This window comes from Ambystoma mexicanum, chromosome 1q, assembly GCF_040938575.1.
Source record: "Ambystoma mexicanum isolate Mex_15411 chromosome 1q, UKY_AmexF1_1, whole genome shotgun sequence".
Lineage (NCBI taxonomy): Eukaryota > Metazoa > Chordata > Amphibia > Caudata > Ambystomatidae > Ambystoma > Ambystoma mexicanum.
Window position 1 is genome coordinate 1,533,124,339 of NC_090922.1, and position 13,006 is coordinate 1,533,137,344.

General features: G+C 54.7%; 1 protein-coding gene across 1 annotated transcript in view; it reads left to right on the forward strand.

Annotated features, from left to right (window-relative positions):
• The window catches only part of LOC138522692 (ly6/PLAUR domain-containing protein 2-like), a 607,174-nt gene that overhangs the window by 531,205 nt on the left and 62,963 nt on the right, over window positions 1-13,006 (forward strand). The gene's annotated exons all lie outside the window — the stretch shown is intronic.

Sequence of the window (13,006 nt, forward strand, 5' to 3'; positions counted from 1 at the left end):
TGAGTGTTCTTCTGAGTGGCAGCTGAAGCTGAGGTGTGCAGGAATGTGTGATCGTGAGCCTGGATGAGTGTTCTACTGAGTGGCAGCTGAAGCTGAGGTGTGCAGGAATCTGTGATCGTGAGCCTGGATGAGTGTTCTTCTGAGTGGCAGCTGAAGCTGAGGTGTGCAGGAATGTGAGATCGTGAGCCTGGGCGAGTGTTCTACTGAGTGGCAGCTGAAGCTGAGGTGTGCAGGAATGTGAGATCGTGAGCCTGGGCGAGTGTTCTACTGAGTGGCAGCTGAAGCTGAGGTGTGCAGGAATGTGAGATCGTGAGCCTGGGCGAGTGTTCTACTGAGTGGCAGCTGAAGCTGAGTTGTGTAGGAATGTCAGATTGTGAGCCTGGGGGAGTGTTCTACTGAGTGGCAGCTGAAGCTGAGGTGTGCAGGAAGGTGAGATCGTGAGCCTGGGGGAGTGTTCTACTGAGTGGCAGCTGAAGCTGAGGTGTGCAGGAATGTGAGATCGTGAGCCTGGGCGAGTGTTCTACTGAGTGGCAGCTGAAGCTGAGGTGTGCAGGAATGTGAGATCGTGAGCATGGGCTTGTGTTCTACTGAGTGGCAGCTGAAGCTGAGGTGTGCAGGAATGTGAGATCGTGAGCCAGGGCGAGTATTCTACTGAGTGGCAGCTGAAGCTGAGGTGTGCAGGAATGTGAGATCGTGAGCCAGGGCGAGTATTCTACTGAGTGGCAGCTGAAGCTGAGGTGTGCAGGAATGTGTGATCGTGAGCCTGGATGAGTGTTCTTCTGAGTGGCAGCTGAAGCTGAGGTGTGCAGGAATGTGAGATCGTGAGCCGGGGCGAGTGTTCTACTGAGTGGCAGCTGAAGCTGAGGTGTGCAGGAATGTGAGATCGTGAGCCTGGGCGAGTGTTCTACTGAGTGGCAGCTGAAGCTGAGGTGTGCAGGAATGTGAGATCGTGAGCCTGGGCGAGTGTTCTACTGAGTGGCAGCTGAAGCTGAGGTGTGCAGGAATGTGAGATCGTGAGCCTGGGCGAGTGTTCTACTGAGTGGCAGCTGAAGCTGAGGTGTGTAGGAATGTCAGATTGTGAGCCTGGGGGAGTGTTCTACTGAGTGGCAGCTGAAGCTGAGGTGTGCAGGAAGGTGAGATCGTGAGCCTGGGGGAGTGTTCTACTGAGTGGCAGCTGAAGCTGAGGTATGCAGGAATGTGAGATCGTGAGCCTGGGCGAGTGTTCTACTGAGTGGCAGCTGAAGCTGAGGTGTGCAGGAATGTGAGATCGTGAGCATGGGCTTGTGTTCTACTGAGTGGCAGCTGAAGCTGAGGTGTGCAGGAATGTGAGATCGTGAGCCAGGGCGAGTATTCTACTGAGTGGCAGCTGAAGCTGAGGTGTGCAGGAATGTGAGATCGTGAGCCAGGGCGAGTATTCTACTGAGTGGCAGCTGAAGCTGAGGTGTGCAGGAATGTGTGATCGTGAGCCTGGATGAGTGTTCTTCTGAGTGGCAGCTGAAGCTGAGGTGTGCAGGAATGTGAGATTGTGAGCCGGGGCGAGTGTTCTACTGAGTGGCAGCTGAAGCTGAGGTGTGCAGGAATGTGAGATCGTGAGCCTGGGCGAGTGTTCTACTGAGTGGCAGCTGAAGCTGAGGTGTGCAGGAATGTGAGCTCGTGAGCCTGGGCGAGTGTTCTACTGAGTGGCAGCTGAAGCTGAGGTGTGCAGGAATGTGAGATCGTGAGCCTGGGCGAGTGTTCTACTGAGTGGCAGCTGAAGCTGAGGTGTGCAGGAATGTGAGATCTTGAGCCGGGGCTAGTGTTCTACTCAGTGGCAGCAGAAGCTGAGGTGTTAAGAAATGTGAGATCGTGAGCCAGGGCTAGTGTTCTACTGAGTGGATTCTGAAGCTGAGGTGTGCAGGAATGTGAGATCGTGAGCCGGGGCTAGTGTTCTACTGAGTGGCAGCTGAAGCTGAGGTGTGCAGGAATGTGAGATCGTGAGCCGGGCGAGTGTTCTTCTGAGTGGCAGCTGAAGCTGAGGTCTGCAGGAATGTGAGATCGTGAGCCGGTGCGAGTGTTCTACTGAGTGGCAGCTGAAGCTGAGGTGTTCAGGAATGTGAGATCGTGAGCCGGGGCGAGTGTTCTACTGAGTGGCAGCTGAAGCTGAGGTCTGCAGGAATGTGAGATCGTGAGTCGGGGCTAGTGTTTTACTGAGTGGCAGCTGAAGCTGAGGTGTGCAGGAATGTGAGATCGTGAACCGGGGCTAGTGTTCTACTGAGTGGCAGCTGAAGCTGAGGTGTGCAGGAATGTGAGATCGTGAGCCGGGGCGAGTGTTCTACTGAGTGGCAGCTGAAGCTGAGGTGTGCAGGAATGTGAGATCGTGAGCCGGGGCGAGTGTTCTACTGAGTGGCAGCTGAAGCTGAGCTGTGCAGGAATGTGAGATCGTGAGCACGGGTGAGTGTTCTACTGAGTGGCAGCTGAAGCTGAGGTGTGCAGGAATGTGAGATTGTGAGCCGGGGCTAGTGTTCTACTGAGTGGCAGATGAAGCTGAGGTGTGCAGGAATGTGAGATTGTGAGTCTGGGCGAATGTTCTACTGAGTGGCAGCTGAAGCTGAGGTGTGCAGGAATGTGAGATCGTGAGCCTGGGCGAGTGCTCTATTGAGTGGCAGCTGAAGCTGAGGTTTGCAGGAATGTGCGCTCGTGAGCCTGGGCGAGTCTTCTACTGAGTGGCAGCTGAAGCTGAGGTGTGCAGGAATGTGAGATCGTGAGCCAGGGCGAGTGTTCTACTGAGTGCAGCTGAAGCTGAGGTTTGCAGGAATGTGAGATCGTGAGTCTGGGCGAGTGTTCTACTGAGTGGCAGCTGAAGATGAGGTGTGCAGGAATTTGAGATTGTGAGCCGGGGCTTGTGTTCTACTGAGTGGCAGATGAAGCTGAGGTGTGTAGGAATGTCAGATTGTGAGCCTGGGGGAGTGTTCTACTGAGTGGCAGCTGAAGCTGAGGTGTGCAGGAAGGTGAGATCGTGAGCCTGGGGGAGTGTTCTACTGAGTGGCAGCTGAAGCTGAGGTGTGCAGGAATGTGAGATCGTGAGCCTGGGCGAGTGTTCTACTGAGTGGCAGCTGAAGCTGAGGTGTGCAGGAATATGTGATCGTGAGCCTGGATGAGTGTTCTACTGAGTGGCAGCTGAAGCTGAGGTGTGCAGGAATGTGAGATCGTGAGCCAGGGCGAGTATTCTACTGAGTGGCAGCTGAAGCTGAGGTGTGCAGGAATGTGAGATCGTGAGCCAGGGCGAGTATTCTACTGAGTGGCAGCTGAAGCTGAGGTGTGCAGGAAGGTGAGATCGTGAGCCTGGGGGAGTGTTCTACTGAGTGGCAGCTGAAGCTGAGGTGTGCAGGAATGTGAGATCGTGAGCCTGGGCGAGTGTTCTACTGAGTGGCAGCTGAAGCTGAGGTGTGCAGGAATGTGAGATCGTGAGCCAGGGCGAGTGTTCTACTGAGTGGCAGCTGAAGCTGAGGTGTGCAGGAATGTGTGATCGTGAGCCTGGATGAGTGTTCTACTGAGTGGCAGCTGAAGCTGAGGTGTGCAGGAATGTGAGATCGTGAGCCTGGGCGAGTGTTCTACTGAGTGGCAGCTGAAGCTGAGGTGTGCAGGAATGTCAGATCGTGAGCCTGGGCGAGTGTTCTACTGAGTGGCAGCTGAAGCTGAGGTGTGCAGGAATGTCAGATCGTGAGCCTGGATGAGTGTTCTACTGAGTGGCAGCTGAAGCTGAGGTGTGCAGGAATGTGTGATCGTGAGCCTGGATGAGTGTTCTACTGAGTGGCAGCTGAAGCTGAGGTGTGCAGTAATGTGAGATCGTGAGCCTGGGCGAGTGTTCTACTGAGTGGCAGCTGAAGCTGAGGTGTGCAGGAATGTGAGATCGTGAGCCTGGGCGAGTGTTCTACTGAGTGGCAGCTGAAGCTGAGGTGTGCAGGAATGTGAGATCGTGAGCCTGGGCGAGTGTTCTACTGAGTGGCAGCTGAAGCTGAGGTGTGTAGGAATGTGAGATCGTGAGCCTGGGGGAGTGTTCTACTGAGTGGCAGCTGAAGCTGAGGTGTGCAGGAAGGTGAGATCGTGAGCCTGGGGGAGTGTTCTACTGAGTGGCAGCTGAAGCTGAGGTGTGCAGGAATGTGAGATCGTGAGCCTGGGCGAGTGTTCTACTGAGTGGCAGCTGAAGCTGAGGTGTGCAGGAATGTGAGATCGTGAGCATGGGCTTGTGTTCTACTGAGTGGCAGCTGAAGCTGAGGTGTGCAGGAATGTGAGATCGTGAGCCAGGGCGAGTATTCTACTGAGTGGCAGCTGAAGCTGAGGTGTGCAGGAATGTGAGATTGTGAGCCAGGGCAAGTATTCTACTGAGTGGCAGCTGAAGCTGAGGTGTGCAGGAATGTGTGATCGTGAGCCTGGATGAGTGTTCTTCTGAGTGGCAGCTGAAGCTGAGGTGTGCAGGAATGTGAGATCGTGAGCCGGGGCGAGTGTTCTACTGAGTGGCAGCTGAAGCTAAGGTGTGCAGGAATGTGAGATCGTGAGCCTGGGCGAGTGTTCTACTGAGTGGCAGCTGAAGCTGAGGTGTGCAGGAATGTCAGATCGTGAGCCTGGGCGAGTGTTCTACTGAGTGGCAGCTGAAGCTGAGGTGTGTAGGAATGTCAGATTGTGAGCCTGGGGGAGTGTTCTACTGAGTGGCAGCTGAAGCTGAGGTGTGCAGGAAGGTGAGATCGTGACCCTGGGGGAGTGTTCTACTGAGTGGCAGCTGAAGCTGAGGTGTGCAGGAATGTGAGATCGTGAGCCTGGGCGAGTGTTCTACTGAGTGGCAGCTGAAGCTGAGCTGTGCAGGAATGTGAGATCGTGAGCATGGGCTTGTGTTCTACTGAGTGGCAGCTGAAGCTGAGGTGTGCAGGAATGTGAGATCGTGAGCCAGGGCGAGTATTCTACTGAGTGGCAGCTGAAGCTGAGGTGTGCAGGAATGTGAGATCGTGAGCCAGGGCGAGTATTCTACTGAGTGGCAGCTGAAGCTGAGGTGTGCAGGAATGTGTGATCGTGAGCCTGGATGAGTGTTCTACTGAGTGGCAGCTGAAGCTGAGGTGTGCAGGAATGTGAGATCGTGAGCATGGGCTTGTGTTCTACTGAGTGGCAGCTGAAGCTGAGGTGTGCAGGAATGTGAGATCGTGAGCCAGGGCGAGTATTCTACTGAGTGGCAGCTGAAGCTGAGGTGTGCAGGAATGTGTGATCGTGAGCCTGGATGAGTGTTCTTCTGAGTGGCAGCTGAAGCTGAGGTGTGCAGGAATGTGTGATCGTGAGCCTGGATGAGTGTTCTACTGAGTGGCAGCTGAAGCTGAGGTGTGCAGGAATGTGTGATCATGAGCCTGGATGAGTGTTCTTCTGAGTGGCAGCTGAAGCTGAGGTGTGCAGGAATGTGAGATCGTGAGCCTGGGCGAGTGTTCTACTGAGTGGCAGCTGAAGCTGAGGTGTGCAGGAATGTGAGATTGTGAGCCTGGATGAGTGTTCTACTGAGTGGCAGCTGAAGCTGAGGTGTGCAGGAATGTGTGATCGTGAGCCTGGATGAGTGTTCTACTGAGTGGCAGCTGAAGCTGAGGTGTGCAGGAATGTGAGATCGTGAGCCTGGGCGAGTGTTCTACTGAGTGGCAGCTGAAGCTGAGGTGTGCAGGAATGTGAGATCGTGAGCCTGGGCGAGTGTTCTACTGAGTGGCAGCTGAAGCTGAGGTGTGCAGGAATGTGAGATCGTGAGCCTGGGGTGTGCAGGAATGTGAGATCGTGAGCCTGGGCGAGTGTTCTACTGAGTGGCAGCTGAAGCTGAGGTGTGCAGGAATGTGAGATCGTGAGCCTGGGTGAGTGTTCTACTGAGTGGCAGCTGAAGCTGAGGTGTGTAGGAATGTCAGATCGTGAGCCTGGGGGAGTGTTCTACTGAGTGGCAGCTGAAGCTGAGGTGTGCAGGAAGGTGAGATCGTGAGCCTGGGGGAGTGTTCTACTGAGTGGCAGCTGAAGCTGAGGTGTGCAGGAATGTGAGATCGTGAGCCTGGGCGAGTGTTCTACTGAGTGGCAGCTGAAGCTGAGGTGTGCAGGAATGTGAGATCGTGAGCATGGGCTTGTGTTCTACTGAATGGCAGCTGAAGCTGAGGTGTGCAGGAATGTGAGATCGTGAGCCAGGGCGAGTATTCTACTGAGTGGCAGCTGAAGCTGAGGTGTGCAGGAATGTGAGATCGTGAGCCAGGGCGAGTAGCCGGGGCGAGTGTTCTACTGAGTGGCAGCTGAAGCTGAGGTGTGCAGGAATGTGAGATCGTGAGCCTGGGCGAGTGTTCTACTGAGTGGCAGCTGAAGCTGAGCTGTGCAGGAATGTGAGATCGTGAGCCTGGGCGAGTGTTCTACTGAGTGGCAGCTGAAGCTGAGGTGTGCAGGAATGTGTGATCGTGAGCCTGGATGAGTGTTCTTCTGAGTGGCAGCTGAAGCTGAGGTGTGCAGGAATGTGAGATCGTGAGCCGGGGCGAGTGTTCTACTGAGTGGCAGCTGAAGCTGAGGTGTGCAGGAATGTGAGATCGTGAGCCTGGGCGAGTGTTCTACTGAGTGGCAGCTGAAGCTGAGGTGTGCAGGAATGTGAGATCGTGAGCCTGGGCGAGTGTTCTACTGAGTGGCAGCTGAAGCTGAGGTGTGCAGGAATGTGAGATCGTGAGCCTGGGCGAGTGTTCTACTGAGTGGCAGCTGAAGCTGAGGTGTGTAGGAATGTCAGATTGTGAGCCTGGGGGAGTGTTCTACTGAGTGGCAGCTGAAGCTGAGGTGTGCAGGAAGGTGAGATCGTGAGCCTGGGGGAGTGTTCTACTGAGTGGCAGCTGAAGCTGAGGTGTGCAGGAATGTGAGATCGTGAGCCTGGGCGAGTGTTCTACTGAGTGGCAGCTGAAGCTGAGGTGTGCAGGAATGTGAGATCGTGAGCATGGGCTTGTGTTCTACTGAGTGGCAGCTGAAGCTGAGGTGTGCAGGAATGTGAGATCGTGAGCCAGGGCGAGTATTCTACTGAGTGGCAGCTGAAGCTGAGGTGTGCAGGAATGTGAGATCTTGAGCCAGGGCGAGTATTCTACTGAGTGGCAGCTGAAGCTGAGGTGTGCAGGAATGTGTGATCGTGAGCCTGGATGAGTGTTCTACTGAGTGGCAGCTGAAGCTGAGGTGTGCAGGAATGTGAGATCGTGAGCATGGACTTGTGTTCTACTGAGTGGCAGCTGAAGCTGAGGTGTGCAGGAATGTGAGATCGTGAGCCAGGGCGAGTATTCTACTGAGTGGCAGCTGAAGCTGAGGTGTGCAGGAATGTGAGATCGTGAGCCAGGGCGAGTATTCTACTGAGTGGCAGCTGAAGCTGAGGTGTGCAGGAATGTGTGATCGTGAGCCTGGATGAGTGTTCTTCTGAGTGGCAGCTGAAGCTGAGGTGTGCAGGAATGTGTGATCGTGAGCCTGGATGAGTGTTCTACTGAGTGGCAGCTGAAGCTGAGGTGTGCAGGAATCTGTGATCGTGAGCCTGGATGAGTGTTCTTCTGAGTGGCAGCTGAAGCTGAGGTGTGCAGGAATGTGAGATCGTGAGCCTGGGCGAGTGTTCTACTGAGTGGCAGCTGAAGCTGAGGTGTGCAGGAATGTGAGATCGTGAGCCTGGGCGAGTGTTCTACTGAGTGGCAGCTGAAGCTGAGGTGTGCAGGAATGTGAGATCGTGAGCCTGGGCGTGTGTTCTACTGAGTGGCAGCTGAAGCTGAGGTGTGCAGGAATGTGAGATCGTGAGCCTGGGCGAGTGTTCTACTGAGTGGCAGCTGAAGCTGAGGTGTGTAGGAATGTCAGATTGTGAGCCTGGGGGAGTGTTCTACTGAGTGGCAGCTGAAGCTGAGGTGTGCAGGAAGGTGAGATCGTGAGCCTGGGGGAGTGTTCTACTGAGTGGCAGCTGAAGCTGAGGTGTGCAGGAATGTGAGATCGTGAGCCTGGGCGAGTGTTCTACTGAGTGGCAGCTGAAGCTGAGGTGTGCAGGAATGTGAGATCGTGAGCATGGGCTTGTGTTCTACTGAGTGGCAGCTGAAGCTGAGGTGTGCAGGAATGTGAGATCGTGAGCCAGGGCGAGTATTCTACTGAGTGGCAGCTGAAGCTGAGGTGTGCAGGAATGTGAGATTGTGAGCCAGGGCGAGTATTCTACTGAGTGGCAGCTGAAGCTGAGGTGTGCAGGAATGTGTGATCGTGAGCCTGGATGAGTGTTCTTCTGAGTGGCAGCTGAAGCTGAGGTGTGCAGGAATGTGAGATCGTGAGCCGGGGCGAGTGTTCTACTGAGTGGCAGCTGAAGCTGAGGTGTGCAGGAATGTGAGATCGTGAGCCTGGGCGAGTGTTCTACTGAGTGGCAGCTGAAGCTGAGGTGTGCAGGAATGTGAGATCGTGAGCCTGGGCGAGTGTTCTACTGAGTGGCAGCTGAAGCTGAGGTGTGCAGGAATGTCAGATCGTGAGCCTGGGCGAGTGTTCTACTGAGTGGCAGCTGAAGCTGAGGTGTGTAGGAATGTCAGATTGTGAGCCTGGGGGAGTGTTCTACTGAGTGGCAGCTGAAGCTGAGGTGTGCAGGAAGGTGAGATCGTGAGCCTGGGGGAGTGTTCTACTGAGTGGCAGCTGAAGCTGAGGTGTGCAGGAATGTGAGATCGTGAGCCTGGGCGAGTGTTCTACTGAGTGGCAGCTGAAGCTGAGGTGTGCAGGAATGTGAGATCGTGAGCATGGGCTTGTGTTCTACTGAGTGGCAGCTGAAGCTGAGGTGTGCAGGAATGTGAGATCGTGAGCCAGGGCGAGTATTCTACTGAGTGGCAGCTGAAGCTGAGGTGTGCAGGAATGTGAGATCGTGAGCCAGGGCGAGTATTCTACTGAGTGGCAGCTGAAGCTGAGGTGTGCAGGAATGTTTGATCGTGAGCCTGGATGAGTGTTCTACTGAGTGGCAGCTGAAGCTGAGGTGTGCAGGAATGTGAGATCGTGAGCATGGGCTTGTGTTCTACTGAGTGGCAGCTGAAGCTGAGGTGTGCAGGAATGTGAGATCGTGAGCCTGGGCGAGTGTTCTACTCAGTGGCAGCTGAAGCTGAGGTGTGCAGGAATGTGAGATCGTGAGCCTGGGCGAGTGTTCTACTGAGTGGCAGCTGAAGCTGAGGTGTGCAGGAATGTCAGATCGTGAGCCTGGGCGAGTGTTCTACTGAGTGGCAGCTGAAGCTGAGGTGTGTAGGAATGTCAGATTGTGAGCCTGGGGGAGTGTTCTACAGAGTGGCAGCTGAAGCTGAGGTGTGCAGGAAGGTGAGATCGTGAGCCTGGGGGAGTGTTCTACTGAGTGGCAGCTGAAGCTAAGGTGTGCAGGAATGTGAGATCGTGAGCCTGGGCGAGTGTTCTACTGAGTGGCAGCTGAAGCTGAGGTGTGCAGGAATGTGAGATCGTGAGCATGGGCTTGTGTTCTACTGAGTGGCAGCTGAAGCTGAGGTGTGCAGGAATGTGAGATCGTGAGCCAGGGCGAGTATTCTACTGAGTGGCAGCTGAAGCTGAGGTGTGCAGGAATGTGAGATCGTGAACCAGGGCGAGTATTCTACTGAGTGGCAGCTGAAGCTGAGGTGTGCAGGAATGTTTGATCGTGAGCCTGGATGAGTGTTCTACTGAGTGGCAGCTGAAGCTGAGGTGTGCAGGAATGTGAGATCGTGAGCATGGGCTTGTGTTCTACTGAGTGGCAGCTGAAGCTGAGGTGTGCAGGAATGTGAGATCGTGAGCCAGGGCGAGTATTCTACTGAGTGGCAGCTGAAGCTGAGGTGTGCAGGAATGTGAGATCGTGAGCCAGGGCGAGTATTCTACTGAGTGGCAGCTGAAGCTGAGGTGTGCAGGAATGTGTGATCGTGAGCCTGGATGAGTGTTCTTCTGAGTGGCAGCTGAAGCTGAGGTGTGCAGGAATGTGTGATCGTGAGCCTGGATGAGTGTTCTACTGAGTGGCAGCTGAAGCTGAGGTGTGCAGGAATGTGTGATCGTGAGCCTGGATGAGTGTTCTTCTGAGTGGCAGCTGAAGCTGAGGTGTGCAGGAATGTGTGATCGTGAGCCTGGATGAGTGTTCTTCTGAGTGGCAGCTGAAGCTGAGGTGTGCAGGAATGTGTGATCGTGAGCCTGGATGAGTGTTCTACTGAGTGGCAGCTGAAGCTGAGGTGTGCAGGAATGTGTGATCGTGAGCCTGGATGAGTGTTCTTCTGAGTGGCAGCTGAAGCTGAGGTGTGCAGGAATGTGTGATCGTGAGCCTGGATGAGTGTTCTACTGAGTGGCAGCTGAAGCTGAGGTGTGCAGGAATGTGTGATCGTGAGCCTGGATGAGTGTTCTTCTGAGTGGCAGCTGAAGCTGAGGTGTGCAGGAATGTGAGATCGTGAGCCTGGGTGAGTGTTCTTCTGAGTGGCAGCTGAAGCTGAGGTGTGCAGGAATGTGAGATCGTGAGCCGGGGCGAGTGTTCTACTGAGTGGCAGCTGAAGCTGAGGTGTGCAGGAATGTGAGATCGTGAGCCTGGATGAGTGTTCTTCTGAGTGGCAGCTGAAGCTGAGGTGTGCAGGAATGTGAGATCGTGAGCCTGGGTGAGTGTTCTTCTGAGTGGCAGCTGAAGCTGAGGTGTTCAGGAATGTGAGATCGTGAGCCGGGGCGAGTGTTCTACTGAGTGGCAGCTGAAGCTGAGGTGTGCAGGAATGTGAGATCGTGAGCCTGGATGAGTGTTCTTCTGAGTGGCAGCTGAAGCTGAGGTGTGCAGGAATGTGAGATCGTGAGCCGGGGCGAGTGTTCTACTGAGTGGCAGCTGAAGCTGAGGTGTGCAGGAATGTGAGATCGTGAGCCGGGGCGAGTGTTCTACTGAGTGCAGCTGAAGCTGAGGTGTGCAGGAATGTGAGATCGTGAGCCTGGATGAGTGTTCTTCTGAGTGGCAGCTGAAGCTGAGGTGTGCAGGAATGTGAGATCGTGAGCATGGGCTTGTGTTCTACTGAGTGGCAGCTGAAGCTGAGGTGTGCAGGAATGTGAGATCGTGAGCCAGGGCGAGTATTCTACTGAGTGGCAGCTGAAGCTGAGGTGTGCAGGAATGTGAGATCGTGAGCCAGGGCGAGTATTCTACTGAGTGGCAGCTGAAGCTGAGGTGTGCAGGAATGTTTGATCGTGAGCCTGGATGAGTGTTCTACTGAGTGGCAGCTGAAGCTGAGGTGTGCAGGAATGTGAGATCGTGAGCATGGGCTTGTGTTCTACTGAGTGGCAGCTGAAGCTGAGGTGTGCAGGAATGTGAGATCGTGAGCCTGGGCGAGTGTTCTACTCAGTGGCAGCTGAAGCTGAGGTGTGCAGGAATGTGAGATCGTGAGCCTGGGCGAGTGTTCTACTGAGTGGCAGCTGAAGCTGAGGTGTGCAGGAATGTCAGATCGTGAGCCTGGGCGAGTGTTCTACTGAGTGGCAGCTGAAGCTGAGGTGTGTAGGAATGTCAGATTGTGAGCCTGGGGGAGTGTTCTACAGAGTGGCAGCTGAAGCTGAGGTGTGCAGGAAGGTGAGATCGTGAGCCTGGGGGAGTGTTCTACTGAGTGGCAGCTGAAGCTAAGGTGTGCAGGAATGTGAGATCGTGAGCCTGGGCGAGTGTTCTACTGAGTGGCAGCTGAAGCTGAGGTGTGCAGGAATGTGAGATCGTGAGCATGGGCTTGTGTTCTACTGAGTGGCAGCTGAAGCTGAGGTGTGCAGGAATGTGAGATCGTGAGCCAGGGCGAGTATTCTACTGAGTGGCAGCTGAAGCTGAGGTGTGCAGGAATGTGAGATCGTGAGCCAGGGCGAGTATTCTACTGAGTGGCAGCTGAAGCTGAGGTGTGCAGGAATGTTTGATCGTGAGCCTGGATGAGTGTTCTACTGAGTGGCAGCTGAAGCTGAGGTGTGCAGGAATGTGAGATCGTGAGCATGGGCTTGTGTTCTACTGAGTGGCAGCTGAAGCTGAGGTGTGCAGGAATGTGAGATCGTGAGCCAGGGCGAGTATTCTAGTGAGTGGCAGCTGAACCTGAGGTGTGCAGGAATGTGAGATCGTGAGCCAGGGCGAGTATTCTACTGAGTGGCAGCTGAAGCTGAGGTGTGCAGGAATGTGTGATCGTGAGCCTGGATGAGTGTTCTTCTGAGTGGCAGCTGAAGCTGAGGTGTGCAGGAATGTGTGATCGTGAGCCTGGATGAGTGTTCTACTGAGTGGCAGCTGAAGCTGAGGTGTGCAGGAATGTGTGATCGTGAGCCTGGATGAGTGTTCTTCTGAGTGGCAGCTGAAGCTGAGGTGTGCAGGAATGTGTGATCGTGAGCCTGGATGAGTGTTCTTCTGAGTGGCAGCTGAAGCTGAGGTGTGCAGGAATGTGTGATCGTGAGCCTGGATGAGTGTTCTACTGAGTGGCAGCTGAAGCTGAGGTGTGCAGGAATGTGTGATCGTGAGCCTGGATGAGTGTTCTTCTGAGTGGCAGCTGAAGCTGAGGTGTGCAGGAATGTGTGATCGTGAGCCTGGATGAGTGTTCTACTGAGTGGCAGCTGAAGCTGAGGTGTGCAGGAATGTGTGATCGTGAGCCTGGATGAGTGTTCTTCTGAGTGGCAGCTGAAGCTGAGGTGTGCAGGAATGTGAGATCGTGAGCCTGGGTGAGTGTTCTTCTGAGTGGCAGCTGAAGCTGAGGTGTGCAGGAATGTGAGATCGTGAGCCGGGGCGAGTGTTCTACTGAGTGGCAGCTGAAGCTGAGGTGTGCAGGAATGTGAGATCGTGAGCCTGGATGAGTGTTCTTCTGAGTGGCAGCTGAAGCTGAGGTGTGTAGGAATGTGAGATCGTGAGCCTGGGTGAGTGTTCTTCTGAGTGGCAGCTGAAGCTGAGGTGTGCAGGAATGTCAGATTGTGAGCCGGGGCGAGTGTTCTACTGAGTGGCAGCTGAAGCTGAGGTGTGCAGGAATGTGAGATCGTGAGCCTGGATGAGTGTTCTTCTGAGTGGCAGCTGAAGCTGAGGTGT